At 45.6% G+C, this 21,014-nt stretch overlaps 1 protein-coding gene across 2 annotated transcripts in view; it reads left to right on the plus strand.

Moving 5' to 3' along the window:
* coro2ba (coronin, actin binding protein, 2Ba) overlaps positions 1-21,014 on the plus strand; it is a 159,038-nt gene that overhangs the window by 78,692 nt on the left and 59,332 nt on the right. The window lies entirely within an intron of this gene.

A 21,014-nucleotide genomic window follows, 5' to 3' on the forward strand; every position in this document is an offset into this window, starting at 1 on the left:
TTTGAATAAAGGCCAAGTTTGTACTCAAGCTCAACGTGCAGCTTCTACCCCACTGTGATAAGACTATTGAATGGTTCCCTCATATGATGAGATGATCTCTGACCTCACAATCTACCTTGTTGTGACCTTGCACCTTATTGCACTGCAATTTTTCTGTAGCTGTGACGCTTTACTCTGTACTGTTATCGTTTTTACCTGCACTACCTCAATGCACTCTGTACTACCTCAATGCACTCTGTACTACCTCAATGCACTCTGTACTACCTCAATGCACTCTGTACTACCTCAATGCACTCTGTACTAACTCAATGCACTCTGTACTAACTCAATGCACTCTGTACTAACTCAATGCACTCTGTACTAACTCAATGCACTCTGTACTACCTCAATGCACTCTGTACTACCTCAATGCACTCTGTACTAAGCCAATGTAACTGCACTGTGTAATGAATTGACCTGTACGATCAGTATGCAAGACAAGTTTTTCACTGTACCTCGGTACAAGTGACAATAGTAAACAAATACCAATACATCCTGTTACATCAGCAGAAATATATTATTTCACCTTGGAACTAGATGACCATGCTGTACACTAAATGGCAACTCTGCATAGTTCACTTGGCTGCCTTGGTGTACTGGGAGCTAAGCAAAGCACTGGGTATTATTTGGTTGAGAAATCTTGTCGTGATAAAAGTGAGCAATGACCAGTGGCAAGTCAGAAGATTGGGCCAAATATGAAAACACAGCAAGAGGTAATGGCAAGATTAACAAGGAAGGAACAATTAGAGTACAAAAGCTAGTCAGAAATATAAAAACAGATAGTAATAGGTTCTATAGTCATTCAAAAGAGAAAAGGGTTTACCAGCTGAACGTTGATCCTGTAGCAAATAAGTCAAAGAAATTAATAATGGAAAATAAGGAGATGGCAGATGAACTAAGCAAGTATTTTGCATCAATTATCACTATCGGGGATACATCCCATTAATAGGTCTAAATCAGGAATTGGAAGGGAGAGAGGAACTCAGGAAAATGTCCATGATCAGGGAAGTGGCACCGAGCAAGGTGTTGGAGTTATGGGCGGACAAGACTCCAGGTCCCAATGGACTTCGCCCAAGGGGTTTAAAAGAAGTTGCTAATGTGTTAGTAGATGCGTTGGTTTAAATTTTCCGAAATTCATTAGATTCAGGATTGCAAATGTCACTCCTTTATCCATAAAGGGAGGGAGATGGAAAGCAGGAAAATACAGGTCAGTTAGCTCAGCATATGTCAAAGGGGAAATGCTAACGACATGATGGAAGGGCATTTAGAAAAATTAAAGTTAAGTAGGCAATGTCACATGTCACAATGTCAATGTTCTTTGGAGGAATAACAGGTGCTGTGCATAAAGAGGAACTGGCGTTATACTTAGTTTTGTACTTAGATTTCCAGAAGATCTTCAATAGGGTTGTTGTGGCAGATAAAAGCTCATGGTGGAGATAACATGGACATGCACAGAGGAATGGCTGGCTAATAGGAAGCAGAGAGGAGACATAGACGTGCCTTTTTCAGGCTGGCAAGATGTGGCGTGCAACGCGCCACACAGATTGGAGCTGGGACCTCAACCTTTTGCAGTTAAATGATTGACTTGGATGAAGAAGGCACTGAAGGTCTGGTTGCAAACTTAGCAACCATACCCTCAGCTAACTGCTGTTGACACAAAGTTAGGTAGGAGAGTAAGCTATGACGAGGAGATAAGAAATAAGGTAAGTGCACTGAGTGGGCAAAGATATGGCAAATGGAGTATAATGTGGGAAAATATACATTGCATCATATCACCCAGATGTTGATGGATCTGTGTGTCGATATGCATGATTCACGGAAGACTAAAATACAGGCTCAGCAACTAATTATTGAAGCTATCAGATTGTTATCAGTTATTGCGAGAGGAATTGAAATCAAAAGTAGGGACATTATGCCTCATTAAAATAGGGCATTTGTGAGACCACATCTGGTGTACTGTGTATGGTATTACTCTCATGTAATGAAGAATTTTAATGCATTGGCAGCTGTTCAAAGAAGGTTTACCAGACGACAAGTGGGTGGGTTGTCTAATGAGGAAAGGTTGAACAGGTTAGGCCTGTACCCACTGGAGGTTAGAAGAGTGAGAGGTGACTTGATTGAAACATACAAGACCCTGACCAGTCTCGACAAGTGGATGTGGACAGGATGTTTCTTGCCGTGGGAGCATTTGGAATGAGGGGGTTGTCCTTTGAAAGCAGAGATGAGGCAATTTTTTTTTTCTTTTACAGATGCAAGTCTTTGGAACTCCCTCAAAAGGTGATGAAAGCAAAGCCTTTGAATATATTTTTAAAGCAGAGATAGATGGATTCTTGAGAAGCAAAGGGTAGATTGGGAAGCAGAGTTGAGGTTATAGTGGGATTAACCATGATCTTATTAAATCATGCAGACAGCTCAAAGGGCCGAGTGGCCTACTCCTCATTCTGTCAATACTCTCCACTTGTGGCAGCTTTCCTTTCTCCAACAGGCTGTTGTTAATCAAGAGAACAATTTGTTTTAATAAGGAAAGTTGGGACCATTTGCATTTCTGTAGCATCTGAAAACACCTTGCAGCCAATGACATTGCTTTTGAAGAATATTCACAGTTGTAATTTAGGAGAAGAAGGAACCAATCTCTGCACAAGAAGATCCCATAAGCAACATTGTGATAATGGCCTAATAACTTGATTTGAGTTTTGTTGGTTGAGGGATGAGCACACTGGGGAAACTCTGCTGTCCGATTTGAACCTAGTGCCTTGGGATATTTTACATTGATTTTTCACTCAAAGAGAGCACCATCGTTCCAACAGTGCAGCGCTCCGTCAGCACTGATCCTTCGATAATACAGTGCTCCCTCATGACTATTTACCCTCTATCTTTCAGTCCAGATGAAAGGCCTCGACCTGAAAGATTAACCATCCACCTCCCTCCACAGATGCTGCCTGACCCACAGAGTTCCTCCTTCATCAAGCACCTTTGCTCCGTCCACCGCAACGGCCAGGACCTCCCAGTGGCCACCCACTTCAATTCAACATCCCACTCCCATACTGACATGTCTATCCACGGCCTCCTCTACTGCCACGTTGAGGCCAGACGCAGGTTGGAGGAACAGCACCTGGTATTCCCCCTTGGGAGTCTCCAACCTGATGGCCTCAACATTGATTTTTCCAACTTCCCGTAACTCCCCCCTTCTTTTTCTTCCCAATCCCGCCAACTCCTTTGTCTTCCCTTATTCCTGTGGCTCCCTTCCCCCGCTTCGATGACCTGCCCGTCTCCTCTCCTCCCCTCCCCTCCCCTCCCCTATCCTTTATTCCATGGTCTACTGTCCTCTCCTACTGGATTCCTTCTTCTTCAGCTCTCGGCCTCTTCTGCCCATCACCTCTCAACTTATTACACCTTCTCCCCCTCCCCCTCCCACCTACCTTCCCCTCTCTCACCTGAACTCACCTCTCCCCTGCCTGCGTGTGCTCCTCCCCCTCCCCCCACCTTCTTATTCTGGCTTCTGCCCTCTTCATTTCCAGTCCTGATGAAGGGTCTCGGCCTGAAACGTCAACTGTTTATTTCCCTCCATAGATGCTGCCTGACCTGCTGAGTTCCTCCAGCACTTTTTGTGTATTGCTCCAGATTCCAGCATCTGCAGAATTTCTTGTGTCTCTGAGTCCCTCCAGCATCTTGTTTGTTGCTCCAGATTCCAGCATCTGCAGTCTCCCACACTACTGCTCCTCCAGCAGTACAGCACTCTCTCAGTACTGTCCCTCTGACAACGCAGTGCTCCCTTAGCGCTGTGTTTCGAACAGTGTGTCTCTCCCTCAGCAATGCCCTCTGACAGTGTACAGCAGTTGGATTGTTGCTCTCAGGAGTCTGGATTGGGACTTGAATCCATAATCTCCTGCCGCTAGAGCTGAAAGGCAACAAAAAAAATTCATCTGCTGTCTGAAGAGTGAATTAAATAGGCAAAGATATTGCAAGATGTTTGGCGTATTTGCTTTGTCTGCCTCCCCCTGCTTGAAGAGGGAGCTGAGAGGGTGAGGTAGCACTTGGATCTTTCAACTGTTTCTCCCTCAGGCCTGACTGATAGGATTTACATCCCTCTGTCTCGTAGTTGAAAGGGGCTGTAAATTAAGTGGCTTTGAGCATCTGTGTCCCATTTTTTATTAAGTAGCTTCGAGTTCCCAGCAGTGGGTTGCTGCGCAGACTGGCAGGGAGTGGGATAAGGGAAAGTGTCAAATTTCACTTCCAATTATCAGGTTTGGGAAGGGTAAAGGGAGGGTGAATAATCCAGAGCTCTGTAAAACCACTTCACGCTGTTGGTGGATTTAAATTTAGTCAGCTAAATAATCTGAAATTGTAAAGGTCGTTTCAGGAATCATTCATCTCAGGCAGTTCCTCGGAATCGAGGTTGCTTGCTTCCACTTCAGTTTCGTGGTTCTGATTGACCAGTGTGGGACCATAGACTCTGCCGCAGATGGGCAGGAGGTAACTGATGGGCTGAGTCGATAATTTGGAAGATATGGCACTGCTCCTACTGTTTACCTGCTCCTGATGAATGGGCTCACGGGGGTGATCGTAAAACCATTTTATCAAAACAAAGGACCCACCTAATTTGCAACTGTCTGCTAGGGAAAGAGAATCTTCCGACCTTATCCCGTCTGGTCTGTGAGATCCACAGTGAGGGCAGGAGGGGTCAGGAGCCAGGGATGCAGAATGAAGGTGATCAACAGAAGGAGTAAGAGGAGGGAAGACCTTTTTAGGCAGCGTGAGTTTGGGGTCTGCAATGCATGACTGAGGCAGTGGCCAAGGCAGATTCAATGGTAGTGGTCAAAAGGGAACAGGATACATATCAGAAAGTAAAGAATTTGCAGGGCTATGGGGAGAGGGTGGGGGAGTGGGACTGCTACATTGTTCTAATGTCGAGCTGGTACAGACTCGATGGGCTGAATGGCCTCATTTTATGCTCTAACCTTATGTGATCCTCCGGTTCTGTGTGGTTGCTCATAACTGCCCTCTGAAGTGGCCAAGCAAGCGACTCCATTCAGGGTTGGACAATAAACGCTGACCTTGCCAGCCACGACCATGTGCTATAATTAGTCGCTCCCTCTGTAGACAATCTCAGCGCCAGGAGGCCAATGCTCCGATTCCGGCATGGCTTGTCACGGGTGCCTCTTCCACCCCTGGATGGTGTGGGAACGGGGACCTGCCTGGCTCACTTCAGCCCAGTAATCACTCGACTCCCTCCCCCGTGGGAAATACTGAAAACCACCTGCTTTCCTTTGCTCATTTATTTCCAGTGAAATCCCAAATGTCCTTTTGAATAGGTCATCAAAGACAATGTCTATACCTAATAACCCTTTGTGTTACAACCCTATCTGTCCCATTGACATGTCAAGCAAAACTAAGGTTCCATCTACATGTTCAATAAGATCATGTCCCGATTTGAAGAATTGACCACCCAAGCCCACCATCTCACAGACCATTCATCTTCTTGCTGTGCTGAGGGTTTTTTCTCAGTGGATAGCACTCTTACGTCCTAATCAGAAGGTTGTGGGTTCAAGTCTCACTCCAGATCTACCTCAATGTACCCATGTGTGGAATGATCTGTCTGGATGGCATGCAAACAAAGCTTTTCACTGTATCTTGGTACATGTGACAATAATAAACCAATTACCAACTACCAATTACTTGGGAGTACAAAAACCCAAGCTGACCCTCTAGTGCAACATACTGAAGAAGGGGAGGTGAGGGGAGTTATCTCCAATGTTCCAAACAATATTTAGCCCTCAATTTACAGTCCCTCAGGCAAACCATTGCCTGGTCGTTTTAACATTGTTCTTTGTGGGAGCTTGCTGTGCTCTATTTGGCAGCTGAGCTTCCAATATTATATCAGGGACTGCATTTTAAGATTACTTTATTGGCTGTGAAGTGTATTGGGATATCCTGAAAGGGACATGAATGGTGTTATGTAAATACAAGACCTTTAAACCTGTTGTGTACAGAATGATGGTCATAGCTACCAAAATTGCTGCCTTCTCTGCCATTCTCTAACTAACTGTCTCCGAAGTCAGAATCAGAATCAGGTTTATTATCACTGACCTATATGAGTGAAATTTGTTGTTTTGCAGCAGCAGTACAGTGCAAAGACATAAAATTGCTATAAATTACAAATATAAATAAATAGTGCAAAAGAGGAATAACGAGGTAGTGTCCATGGGTTCATGGACCGTTCAGAAATCTCATTGTGGAGGGGAAGAAGCTGTTCCTTTACAGGGTCTTAAGGCTCCTGTACCTCCTCCCCGATGGTGGTAACAGGAAGAGGGCATGTCCCAGATGGTGCGGCCTCTTGCGATCCTGCGCATTGGAACCTCCGTACCAGGTGGTGATGCAACCAGTACATCTCCACCGTACATCTGTAGAAATTTGTAAGAGTCTTTGGTGACACACCGAATCTCCTCAGACTCCTAACGAAGCAGAGCCGCTGGCGTGCCTTCTTTGTGATTATGGTTTTCGTGAGTGCTCTGTGAATGGTGGGATAGTGGTTAAGTTATTGGACAAGTAACAAAAATTCTGTCCATTGATCCAGAGGCATTGGTTTAATTTCCACCACAGCTGGGGAACTTAAGAATTTAAGTAATTGAGTAAGTATGGAATTTATAAAAAGTTCCTAGTCCCAGTAACAGTAACCATGAAGTTACCAGATCATGTAAAACCCATCTGGTTCCCTTCAAAGTTGGAGAGCCACTGTCTTTAATGGTCTAGTCTAGTGTGTGACTCCAGACCCACAGAAAGGGTTAACTCTGAATTAAGTCTTAGATTCAGGGGCTGTTAGAGATGGACATTGTGATGTTTTTTGGACAAGTACGTTTTCAAAAGCACCTGCAAAAGCAGGTAACCTATTTCCACCATATGTAGAGGTAGTTGTGTGAAGAAAATTGATAGCACTTAAGCATGTGTAGCACAATTAGTAATCATCTCCTCTAAATTACATTGAAGAGAGGAGTGGCGTAAGGTGTGGTATTTGATAATTAGCATTTATTTGGGAGCTGAAGTAATTAGTTCAAGATTAAGCAGGATGCTGACTTAATTAACACCTCTGTCACACTGCAGGGAAAAGACATGTAATTATGAGAACTTCAGAAACTGGCTGATTTCATCAGGGTTTTTTTTCCTTGAAGGAACCCAGTGAGCAGCCTGTCCTCTCCTCTGGTAAACCAGACTTCTGTCAGCCAGACCTCATTACGTGCTGGAGACACAAGAGACTGCAGATGCTGGAGTCTGGAGCAGCACATAAAATGTTGGAGGAACTCAGTGGCTCAGACAGCATCCGTGGAGGGAAATGGAAAGTCGACATTTCAGGTCGAAACCCTTCATCTGGACTCCAGAGGAATGGCCTCGCCCTGAAATGTCAACTGTCCATTTCCCTCGATAGCTGCTGCTTGAACCGCTGCGTTCCTCAGCGTTGTGTGTGTTGCACATTACACGCTGCATTCCCTCTCCTGGACTCCTGGGACACCTCTGAGTCAAATGTTTGCAGCTTCCATTTCAGAGGTTTGAGTAAGAACCTTCGCAGTCATTCCCAGTGGAGTACTGTCGGAGTACTGCCCTGTCAGAGGAAGATCTTTCGGATACAGTGTTTGACCGGGGCCCAATCTGCTTACGTAGGATCACAGAAAATTTTCAACAAAGAAGGAAGTCATTTGGCCCATCACGTGTTTGCTACCCTGTCTAATTCTAATTTCAAGCACAGGGTCTGTAGCCCTGCAGGTTCAAGGACACATCCAAGTGCTGTTTAAATTTGTAGTGGGCAGCCAGGGTAGTGTAGCGGTTAGTGTAACACTTTACAGCGCCACTGACCCGGGTTCAAATCCGGCCAATGTCTGTAAGGAGTTTGTATGTTCTCCCCGTGTCTGCGTGGGTTTCCTCCGGGTCCTCCGGTTTCCTCCCACATTCCAAAGATGTACGGGTTAGGAAGTTGTGGGCATGCTATGTTGGCGCCGGAAGTGTGGCGACACTTGCGGGCTGTCCCCAGAACACGCTACACAAAAAGATGCATTTCACTGTGTGTTTCGATGTACATGTGACTAATAAAGATACCTTCTCTTATTTAATGAGGGCAGTGAGTTCCAGACCCCACCACCCTGTGGGTGAAAGAAGTCTTTCCCCATCTCCCCTCTAATCCTTCTACCACCTCCTTTAAATCCATGACCCCTGGTTTCTGATTCCTCTCCTCAGGGAAGTAGGTCCTTACTCTCTCCAGGCACTACATAAGTTTAATCACCTTATTTGTCTCCTCTCTCTCAGCCTCCTCTGTTCCAGAGAAAACAACTCCACTTTACCCAGTCTCTCCTCATTGCTACAGTATTCCAGTCCTGGCAACATCCTCAGAGATCTCTCGGGTGGATAAAGATCTAAGGGGGACCTTCCAGAGCCACCCGGTGAAAGGTCAAAGTGCATAGTGCAGGACACCACTGAGAGAGAGAAGGGCAGGAAAGGCAGGGCAAAGTAATGGAGATGGGCAATTAAAAGCTCAGTGATTGTACAGTAGCATAGTGGTTAGGTTATTGGACTAACAGCCAGAGGGTGGGATCCAGAGACATGAGTTCAAATCCCACCATTGCAACTGGGTAACTTAAATAAATCTGGGAAGAAGAAGTTGGTGTCAGCGCAGGTCCTCCCCAGGTTCCGTCCCCGTGTACTGTTTGTAACCCAGGCAGTTTGTAAGTTGGAAATGCGGCCAAGAACAGAGTTCCCACACAGCAGAAGATGCCTGCAGCCCTGCAGCAGCTGGTAAATCCATCCCACCGGTCTCCCAAATGCTCGTTCATATGTGCGGGCTGTATATGAGTCGGGTGTTCGTAAGCTGGGGAGAACCTGTAACAGTCACCATGAAGCTACTGATAAAAATATCCATCTGGTTCACTGATGTCCTTGAGGGAAGGAAATCTGCCATCCTCACCCAATGTATTCTCATCCCACCAGTGTGATTGACTCTTACCTGCTTCCTCCTCAGTATGGAAAGGTTCAGTGATGGATGAAAAATGCCAGCACTCCTGCGAGTGAACTTAAAGAAAACTGGAAAATAATTTTTGAAAGTGAAAAGAAAGATTTACATTTCTATAGCACCTTTCACATCCTTTAGGCTCTTTACAGCCGATGAGGTACTTCTGGCCATTGTTGTGATGTTGCAACCAATGGGCACACAGCCAGCTTCTACAAACAGCAACATGACATTGACCACGGAGACTGTTCCAGTATGTGGATCGAGGATAAGTCTGGCCCGGGATTAGCAGGCTGAACACCACTTCACTCACTCACCGTGGTAGTAGTGAGATCTTTTATATCCACCTGAGAGAGCAAGCAGGCCTCATCCAAAAGTTGCAACCGTGAAAGTGCAGCAGCACTCCCTGTTCTACACTGGAGTGTCAGTCTAGCTATTGTGTGCAGTCTCTGGTATATGAAACCACAATTTTCTGGCTCAGAAGTGTGAGTGCTGAGCCAGAACTGACACAGTTCAGAAGTGAGAAGTTTTGAAGTGTTCTATAGACTTGATATAAGCATCCAGACTATTGGAACCAATAATAAGAGACATGAAATAAAAGTGAGGTTTGGACATCGGCATTTGGTCTCTTGGAAGGCACCCAGTGACTTCTCTTTGCAATGCACTTAAATAGAGCAAGATTGATGATCCCATTCCAGACTGGGTAGATAATGTCTTGCATGTGTCCCTTTATCTCACTCCCATTTTACACATCTTGCATAAGGAATCCCTTTGTTACAGTTAACCTTGTCGCTGAGGTTAGTTTAAGAAATTTTTTATTCCATTTTGTAAAGAAAACAAGTCTTTATGCTGCAGTTAATCACATCTCTTGGAAACATCTCACTCTTTTTATTCATTCAAGGGATGTGGGTTTCACAGGCTGAGCCAGCAATTTAATCGCCCATCCCGAACTGACCTTGAGAAGGTGGTGGTGAGCTGCCTTCTTGAACCGCTGCAGTCCTTGAGGTGTGGGTACACCCGCAACGCTGCTAGGGAGGGAGTTCCAGGATTTTGACCCAGCGACAGTGAAGGAACAGGGATACATTTCCAAGTCAGGATGGCGTGTGGCTTGCAGGGCAACTTCCAGGGGGTGGTGTTCTCCGTGCTTTTGCTCCCCTTGTCCTTCTAGCTGGTAGAGGTGGTGGATTGGAAGGTGGTGTCTTTTCTACAGAATTCATTGCAATGGAAGCTCAGCTATCCAGCAGGTCCTGGAATTGATGGGTGTCGGTTAATCAGATATGTCAGTTACTCAAGGGTTGGCCCAGCCACTGCATCTACATGGCCTCCCATCAGCCTCACCACTCAGGTTACTGGAGTGTGCCGGTAGGCGAAGTGCTGGTGAACCGAACTTTCACTGTATTTTGATGCAGGGCTAACCTTGCTATTGAATGCGTTTTCATCCTTGCTCTGCAGGCAAATGCAGGGGTTATCTTACACACAGCAAGCTCCCACAAAGTAGCAACATGACAAATAACTAGCTAATTGTTTAATTTTAACTGCATAGAAATTACAGCATGGAAACAGGCAATTCGGCCCATCTAGAGTTTGCATTCTCTGGGTTCTTCGTCCTACTTCACTACCACTGCATCCTTCCACCTCCCCTTCCCACACATTTACTAATCTAGTTTCCCTCAAAGGTATAATTTCCATTTGGTGCTGGTTGAGGGATTGGACAGGACGACCAGAAGCCACCCTACGTTTCTCCAGCATGTCTTCATGGGATTTTGGACACACACCTCAGCTGGCGACGGAAAGGTCTCTCTTTGATATCTGATCTGATGGTTGCCAAGGCAGCACTCCTCAACGCCACCCTATAAATCCAGGCTGACTCTTCAATCCATTACTGCAGGGGTTGGAGGCGGACCTTTTAAATGAAAGGTCAAACTCTGCTGTCTCATAAAATATCCCACAGCAATTTTTCCCTCCTGTACCCCGAGGGCCAACGTTTATCCTGCACTCAGTATTGGAGGCCGATGGACAACAACCATCGTCACAATGTCTCCTTGTGGGATCTTGCTGTGCACAATTTGCCTGCCGCATCCCTCCGGCGCAACAGTGACTCCACTTCAAAAGCACCTTACTGCATGTAAAGAGCTTCAGGTCACACTGATGGGGACGTAAAAGGTGCTATACAAATAAAAGACGTTTTTGTTTCCTTCCACTGAAACACCAAACCAGAGTTTGGCTCAACCCCTGAATCCTCTGGCCCAGGTAAGAAGGACTGCTGATTTTGTTTTTAAAGCTTTCAGAGGGCAAATTGTTTCTCCGGCATGTTTAAAGTTCATAAAATCACACTCCCAAATAAGCTTCTGGTTTCAGAAGTAATCTAAGAAGATGTGACCCTTTAGTTGTGCCGAGGGCAGATTCCACCAACGATCTCCTGTTGGTCTGGGTCAGGGTCAAGGAAATCCTGGAAAATGAGACAAATAGATGTACATCAGAAGAATCCCGACTGAGATTCAAGCCCACTGTATTTAGGACTGATTTATGGGGTTGGTGTGTTACAAAGGCTGCTGAGCTAGAATCCTGGACCATTAAATTGAGATGGCAGATCTAATCCCAGCACTGTGGCTGGAAAATTTAAACACAGTTAATTAAATGAATCTGAAATTATCAGTAATTGCAAGCACGAGGTTAGAAGTATGTGGTTAAAAACCCATGTGGTTCACTGATGTTCTGAAGGAAAGGAAATGTGTCGCGCTCCCCCCACTGGCTCCCACTCCCCACTGCTCCCATCTGCCCTCCCCACCTCCCTCCCCTTTCTCTCTATCTTCAGCCCTTTTTCACTTCCACCCATCACCACCCAGTTTCTGTCGTTATTCCCTCTCTCCCCACCATCTGCCTATCACCCCTCCTCACCTGGATCCACCTATCGCCTGCCAGCTCTTAACCTTAGAACCATAGAACAATACAGCACAATACAGGCCCTTCGGCCCACCATGTTGTGCCGACCTTTAAACCTTGCCTAAGACTATCTAACCCCTTCCTCCCACATATCCCCCTATTTTAAATTCCTCCATATGCTTATCTAACAATCTCTTGAATTTGACCAACATACCTGCCTCCGCCACCACCCCAGGCAGCGCATTCCATGCCCCAACCACTCTCTGGGTAAAAAACCTCCCTCTGACATCTCCCTTGAACTTTCCTCCCATTACTTTACTCTTGTATTGAGCATTGGTGCCCTGGGAAGGAGTCACCAATACTCTATCTATTCCTCGTGCTCCACACCTTTCCTTCGCCTCTTTATATTGGCTCTCGCCCCTCTATCTTTCAGTTCAGATGAAGGGTGTCGAGCCAAAGCATAGACTGTCCATTTCCCTCCGCAGATGCCGCCTGACCCACTGAGTTCCTCCAGCATTTTGTGTGTTGCTCCAGATTCCAGCATCTGAAGTCTCTTGTGTCTCCCCTGCCTGGTCTGTGTGTGTCTCAACACCCACCTTCCACAAAAGCCGGCGTAAGGAAGAGACTTTTCACATAGCAAGTTTTCAGGAGAAGGTTGTGGGAGCAGGTTCAATCATGGCTTTTGAAAAGGAGTTAGGTATATAGTCTCAGGGAAACAACCCAGTGAAGGTCAGAAGTCTAAATTTGAGTTTATTGTCATATGCACATGTGTGCACAGGTGAAGTGAAAAACTTACTTGCAGCAGCATCACAGGCACGTAGCATCAGACACAAACAGTCACAAGAAAAACATAAATTAAACATAAATTATACACAATTTTTACAAGGGAGAACACAATTAAAACAAAGTCCATTGTTGTGCGAAGTGGTCATAGTGTTGCTAAACTGTAGTGATGACGGTTGTGCAGGTTGGTTCAAGAACTGAATGGTTGGAAGTACCTGTTCTTGAACGTGGTGGTGTGGGATTTCAGGCTTCTGTACATCCCGCCCAATGGTAGCTGTGAGAAGATGGCACGGCCTGGATGGTGGGGATCTTTGATGACGGAAGTTGCCTCTTGAGGCAGTGCCTCATGTAGATATGACTGATGGTGGGGAGGGATGTACCTGTGATAATGGACTAATGAGATTGGGCTCCTGACTTTGATAGGCCACATGGTCTCCTCATGTGTTCTCATTCCCATCTCCCAGCTCCATCAGTCTCCCTGGATTCCAATCAACTGCAAACTCCATGTTGTGAGCAGACCTGATTGAGATTCCACACAGAGGGCCAGCAGCTTAGAGTGAGGCACCAATCCCTGCCCCTGTGATATTATTGGCCAATGGTTTTAGACTAGGCAACATGGTAGTGCAGCAGGTAGAGCTACTACCTCACAGCTCCAATGACCCAGGTTCGATCCCCACCTCCCATGCTGTCTGTGTGGAGTTTTCACATTCTCCACGTGACCATATTGGCTTCCCCAAGGGTGCTCCAGTTTCCTCCCACACCCCAAAGACAAGCTGGTTGGAAGGTTGCTTAAAATGGCTGCTGTAATTATCCCTACTGTAGGTGAGTGGTAAGAGGATGAGGTGCCAGGAGTTGGCAGGAATGTGAGAGAGAATAGCTTACAGGGAAATAAGTGGAGGAACAGGATTGATGTGATTGTTCTGAGAGCTGGCATTGACCCGATGGGCCAAATGGCCTTCTTCATTGTAAGGCACTATGAAAAATATGAGACTTGTGGCACAGTTTGAATGTAAATGCAGTCTTGCACTCGGCTTTAGACTCCAGTAGGCTTAGTTTATTCTGGGATCTATTTTTAGTACATCAGTTAATGCAGTTGCTTAAACTAAGGTCATGTTATTTTTAATTCAATGAAAACACATCAAAGGAAATGCTACCTTTAGAGAGGTGTAAAATGTTACTTCATGTTTACAAAGCAGTAATCAAAAACTGGAGTCAGCAAATATTAAAGGAGGATCTGCTTAGATTACCTTGAGAAGTTCAGGCATGACTCTGCTTATTCCCATCAAGGCAAGGACAATCCACTGACAAGGACATCAATAAACAAGGTTCACAGACACTGTATTTTACTCAACAAGCTGTCCTGATCTGGAATACACAAAAGAGAAGCAAATTCAATACTAGCTTTCAAAAAGGAATTGGATGAATAATTAAGGGAAGAAAATGGGGTAGCAGCAGAGAGTGGGACTAATTAGACTGTTCTTTCAAAGCGCTCGCACAGGCTTGAAAGGGCTGAGTGGTCTCACTCTGTGCTGTAAGATTCTTTGATCATTGAGTATCTTGTTACCATCACATTTGTAAAAGCTTTTTGCTGAAATTTGATCCACTCCCTCATGAAAGGGTAGGAATCAGGAGAGGCTTTGTTACAAAGGAATTGTTCTGTCCTAACTGTTACCCAACAATGACTTCACATTGGTAGAACATCTTTCATTCCCATAAAACATCTCAAGGAACCCGGCAAAACCTGGCTCCAAGCCGCAGAAATGGAGAAATGACAAAAACCTTGGACACTAAGGGAGTTTTACGGAGCAGTTTAAGGAAGGAGGTAGCTGGAGAGGCAGAGAGATGGACAACTTCCTGCCTCAATTTATTTTTAGTGATGTTGTTTACAAGTAAACTTTGGCAGCAAGAAGAATGCTGCACTTCTCCAAAATAATGCCTTCGAGATCTTTTATGTCCACTTGGGAGGTTATAGAGGACCTCAGCAAACAGCAGCACCTCTGACCTTGCAGCATTCCCTCAGCAACACACACAAAGTGCTGGAGGAACTCAGCAGGTCAGGCAGCATCCATGGAGGGAAATGAGCAGTCGACGTTTCGGGTTGAGACCCTTCATCGGGACCTGAAACGCCGACTGTTTATTTCCCTCCATAGATGCTGCCTGACCTGCTGAGTTCCTCCAGCATTTTGTGGGTGTTGCTCCAGATTCCAGTATCTGCAGATCCTCTTGTGTCTCAGATAAGACACTGTAACTGGCAACATTAATAATAACGGTTATCCCTTCTGGCCAGTTCTGAGGGCCTGGGATAGAGTTCTGGGGTCATAGGGTAATACAGCAGATAAATAGGCCCTTCGGCCCAACTTGTCCATTCCGATCAAGGTGTCCACCTAAGCTAATCCCATTTGCCCACGTTTGGCCCACATCCCTCTAAACCTTTCCTATCCGTGTACTTATCCAAATGTCTTTTAAATGTTGTTATTGTACCTGCCTCAACCACTTCCTCTGGCAGCTCGTTCCATATACCCACTACCATCTGCCCCTCAGGTCCCTTTTAAATCTTTCCCCTCTCACCTTAAACCTGTGCCCTCTAATTTTTGATTCCCGTTCCCTGGGAAAATACATAGGGTGCATTCACCCTATCTATGCCCCTCATGATTTTATACACCTCTATAAGGTCACTCAGTCCCCTTTGCTCCAGGGAATAAAGTCTTAGCCTGCTCATTTGTATGTATGTACTGTCCATAAGTTGGGTGTTTGTAACCCAGGGATGGCCTGTGTGCAGTGTCTTAATAATCCTTTTGAGGCTGAATCCACTCTCATTTCTTGGGAACACATCCTGAGTTGCTAAGCGAGGCACTGGTGTAACTTCCTAAAATCTCCTTGCCGGATCTCAGACCTTCTACCTATGTCATTGGTATCCATGTGAACCACAAATCCCCTGTCTCTCCACCTCCCTTTTCAGGGTGCTCTCTGCAGCTCGTCAGTGATATCCTTGACCCTGGTACCAGTCAGTTCGGCCCACTGTCAGGTCTTTACAGCATTGCACCCAATGAAAGCAAATGCTAGGGTGCTGAAACCAGACTGCAGGGAGGATTTGCCACTAGCCGTGACTGATTTAATTTACCCCACAAGGAATGAAGTCATCTTCAGACAAGTGGAACTTCACATTCCTCTTAAGCCATGAGTGCAAAAGAGGAAAAGCATTTCACAGATGAGCTGCATTCACGGACGTTTTTATTTTACTGCAAAACATTTTTCTTCCTGTACATGGTAAGGCAACATTGTTAGGAGCAGTTCTGACATCTGCAGTAAGTGGTTGGCTCTTGATCTCAACACTGTTATCTTCTTCGTAATACTGTGCTGTACTGAGGCTGTAAAGCGCTATAATTGAGTGTGTAACATTTTGCCGAGGTCGTGCTGTATAGAGGCTTTAATGTCTTTGAGAGGCAGCTGTATTACAACGGAACGCTGTGTAGCTGAGTCTGTACTGTAACCGAGGTTGCAATGTAACTGATGCTGTACTGTAACCAAGGCTGCACTATAACAAAGACAATACTTTAACCAAAACTGTATTATAACGGAGGCTGTGTTGTAACTGAAACTGCTATTGTTTGTTGAGAGGGACAGCACAGGTAGTCAATGCCACCGCCTGGTGACCTTATTACAGAGGTTTGTCAGTCATCCCAATGGAATGGCACAATCGCTCAGCTAGTTGAGCTGCTGTCTCACAGCTCCAGCGACATGGGTTCAATCCTGACCTCGGGTGTTGTCCATGTAAAGTTTGCATGTTCTCCCTGTGACCATATGGGTTTCCTCTGGGTGGTCCTGTTTCCTCTCACATGCTAAAGACATGCTGTTTGGCCACTGTAAATCGCCCCTAGTGTATAACCGAGTGGTAGGTTCTGAGTGGGTGGGGTGGGGGGAAGCTGATGGGAATGTGGGGAGAATAAAGTGCCGTCAGTGTAAATGGGTGCTTGATGGTTAGCACAAACTCAGTGGGCCAAAGGGCCTGGTTCTGTGCTGTACAACTTTGTGACTGGACAATACACTTATTACAATTGCCTATTGAAAATCTGCAGCTGTTTAGACATTTTTGATTGCCCCCATCCCTCTCTCACTCTCCCAGCCTCAACCACTGGAGAGACTGGAAGACTTCTTGCACTTCTGCCTCCTGTCAAGCCCCTGAACTGACTGGTGCTCAGCTTTTGACCAAAGGAAGTAGTTTCCAACCATCCCATCAAATCTTTCAGTCACTTTAAACACCTCTGTTAGATCTCTGGTTAATCACCTCAACAAATGTCATTGTAATTATCTGCATTCAGCTGCTCAGCCCAGACTTATAGAACATAGAACAGTACAGCACAGGAACAGGCCCTTCAGCCCACGAACTCAGTGGGCCGAAGGACCTGTTTCTATGCTGGACGACTTTGTGACTCAGGCATGGTAGTGTAGCGGTTAGCATAGTGCTGTTGCAGCGCCAGTGACCCGAGTTCAATTCCCGCCACTGTCTGTAAGGAGTTTGTATGTTCTCCCCATGTCTGCGTGGGTTTCCTCCGAGTGCTCCGGTTTCCTCCCACATTCCAAAGACGTACGGGTTAGGAAGTTGTGGGCATGCTATGTTGGTGCCGGAAGCGTGGTGACACTTGCGGGCTGCCCCCAGAACACTCTACGCAAAAGATGCATTTCACTGTGTGTTTCAATGTACATGTGACTAATAAAGATATCTTATCTTACACTTCTTACAACTGCGCTGAGTCTCCGCTGAACACGATGCCAAAATAAACTAAATCCCTTCTGCCTGCACATGATCCACTTCCCTCCATTCTCTACATATTCATGTGTCTATCTAAAATCCTCTTAAATGCCTCTGTCGTATCTGCCTCCACCACCACCCCTGACAGCCTGTTCCAGGCACCCACCACTCTCTGGGTAAAAAACTTGCCCCGCACATCTCCTTTAAACTTCCCTCCTCTCACTTTAAATGGATTACTCCTCTGCTAACGTGGTGATGTCATATTGCACAAGTGAATGCTGTTTCACAGTCATCTATATGTAACCTATTGAGTTTTTTCAGCTTGTTATGCCATTGCCTTGACTCAATCTTACTTCTAATTACCCAGTTCAGTGACATTGTAATGCTCCGTTACTGGAGACTCCTGCCTGTCTCATTGGGAACATCCAACTCCGGGTTATATCTCCTAAGCCCACTCTACACATCAGGTTTAAGTTCGAGTTTATTGTTACGAGGATACATACACAGGGTGTAACTGATGTGAAAATTAGCTTTTGCAGCAGCATGACAAACATAAATTAACATAAATTGTACATACATATGTGGAAAACTAAACAACAAAGTAAACATAACAACACTAGTGCAAGTTGAGAGAGGAAAAGAAATATAATCCGAGGTGGTCATAGAGTCATAGAGCACTACAGCACAGAAGCAGGCCCTTCAGCCCATCTAGTCCATACCGACCTGGTTTTCTGCCTAGTCCCATCGAGCCATTCGCAAATATATGTTGACTATCCCTAATCAGGCCCTGTCTATCCAAATACTTCTGTCCCTCAGAACACCGTCCAATAATTTACCCATGACTGACATCAGGTGTTAAGGTTTTTCAGGTCGGTTCAAGAACTGATGGTGGTGGGGAAGAAGCTGTTGTTGAACCTTGAGGCGGGAGTTTTCAGGCTCAGTTGTACATTGTACACGTCCTGTGATACTACTTTTCAGAGGAGCAGTGAGGTTCTCCCTGGTCTCTTGACCAACGTGTTTTCCTTAACCAACACCACTAGAACAGACTGGGATCGACTGTGTTAAACAACAGAGCTAAATTTCAGGGGTACAGTCCATGATGCAACAGTGCAACCAGCCAAGGACAACACTCCACCCCATTATTAGATTAAATCATTGCTGTTTGTGGGAGCTTGCTGTGCACAGATGGACTGCCCGCATTTCCTACATTACGACAGTGTCTACACTTCATAAGAGCCTTTAACGTCTCAAAAATGCTTTGGGACCAAGGTTATGAAAAGCACTTTAGGAATACAATTCTTTCTTAGTTTACCAGTGTGGTAAGAATAGGGATGCACTTTAGTGAAATCAGCACTGTGAGATAAATACAGATGATTCTAATACTGTGGATGTCTGGGGATTTTTATAAATTATGAATCTCTTGTGGGATTTCAACAGTAACAGAGGTTTAGGAGCAGCTTTAGTGGTTTATAATTGGTGTCTCAATTAGTGCTCTGAGTTTGGGTTTTTGTCTCTTTCCAGGCGACGTTGGTGGCGGCCATCCCCAGCAATGATTTGATGCTATCACAGTACACATGTGATAGAGGACCCTCTCCAATGTGAGGGAGACGCAGTTAATCTGATAACAGGGTGGGAGGTTGTTTTTGGTTGCTTGCACTGTGGGGTGTATTCACCTTCCAAAACTCAGCTGCATTGTTTAACACATTCCATCATGGACCAAATTCAACCACCGTCTGTTTTAGTGGTGTTGATTAAGGAAGACCAAGCCCAAGAGACTGGGGAGAACCTCTCTGCTCTTTAACAAGGTAGTGTAATGGGAGCCGAACAATGTGCTCATCTCTCTGAAGTGGGGTCAGGACCCACAACGTTCTGATTTAGATGCTCCTAATGAGTAAGGCAGATGACTCTACAAAACAGTGTCAGCTTTGATGTTGCACTATCGGAGATTCTCCCTGTATTTTGGCTTAAGATACCAGCTCCTGCAACCATCCATATTCAGGAGAGATGAGCTGAAGTTAGCCCTGGTCAGACCACACCTTTGCTTTCTGGACACTGCACCCATGAAGAAGGCCACCTCAATATTAGAGGGATCTCAGTACTGACGGTATCTGGCATCTGGTATCTGGATCCAAGAGTTAAAATAAGAGATAAGATAAGATATCTTTATTAGTCACATGTACATCGAAACATACTGTGAAACGCGTCTTTTGTGTAGAACGTTCTGGGGGCAGCCCGCAAGTGTCGCCACACTTCCGGCGCCAACGTAGCACGCCCACAACTTCCTAACCTGTACGTCTTTGGAATGTGGGAGGAAACCGGAGCACCCGGAGGAAACCCACGCAGACACGGGGAGAACGTACAATCTCCTTACAGAGGGCGGCGGGAATTGAACCCGGGTCGCTGGTGCTGTAAAGCCTTACGCTAACCGCTGCACTACTGCGCCTGTTGACATCAAGCAGGCGAACTGTTCTCTAGAATTTAGAAGCATTGGGTATTTGAGATATCGAGGAATTGGGGTATTTAAGCTATTAATGGGAATTGTTAAGCCCTCCAGACCTACCAACGTCCCTGTGGATCTTTTCTGCACTCCCTTTAGCTTAACCACATTCTTCCTGTTGCTAGGCGACCAGAACTGCGCACAATATTCCAGGTACGGTCTCACCAACATCTGGTACAGCTGTAATGTGACGTCCCAACTCTTGTACTCAATGCCCTGTCCGATAAAGGCAAGCATGCCATATGCCTTCTTCACCACCCTGTCTACCTGTGTCACCACTTTCAAGGAACTACGCACCTGTATCCCTAGGTCTCTCTGTTCTACAACACTCCCCAGGTCCCTAACATTCACTGTGCAAGTGCTGCCTTGGTTTAACTTCCCAAAGTGCATCCCTTTGCACTTGTCCGAGTTAAATTCCATCTGCTACTTTCCCAATTTATCTAAATCCTGTTGTAGTTTTAGACAACCTTCTTCACTGTCCACCACACCACCAACAAAATTTTAAACCTGAGATTGACAGCTGTTTTTGATGCAAGGGTTTGAGAAAAGACGGGTACATGGGGTGAGGTTGTAGATGATTCCCACTGAACCACTGAATAGCAGAACAGGCTCCAGGGGCTGAATCCACACGTACCACATACCTTTTAGATCTGCACCGCGGGAAGACACATAGCAGATACTATCTCATGGGCAAATTTTAGGTTCTAAGAGTCTGTAGATTGTGGAAAAGGGATAAATTTAGTCTCGTGAGGCTAACACGAGGGGACATAATTTCAAGGTGATTGAAGGAAGATATAAGGGGGATGTCAGAGGTAAGTTTTTTACACAGAGAGTGGTGGGTGCCTGGAACACACTGCCTGCAGAGGTTGTGGGGGCAGAGACATTAGGGACATTTAAGAGACTCTTAGATAGACATATGAATGATAGAAAATTGGAGGGCTATGTGGGAGGGAAGGGTTAGATAGATCTTGGAGCAGGATAAAATGTCGGCACAACATTGTGGGCCGAAGGGCCTGTACTGTGCTGTAATGTTCTATCTTCTATGTTCTATGAGCTCAAACAAAACCAAGTAA

This window comes from Pristis pectinata, chromosome 28 (genome assembly GCF_009764475.1).
Source record: "Pristis pectinata isolate sPriPec2 chromosome 28, sPriPec2.1.pri, whole genome shotgun sequence".
NCBI classification, from domain to species: domain Eukaryota; kingdom Metazoa; phylum Chordata; class Chondrichthyes; order Rhinopristiformes; family Pristidae; genus Pristis; species Pristis pectinata.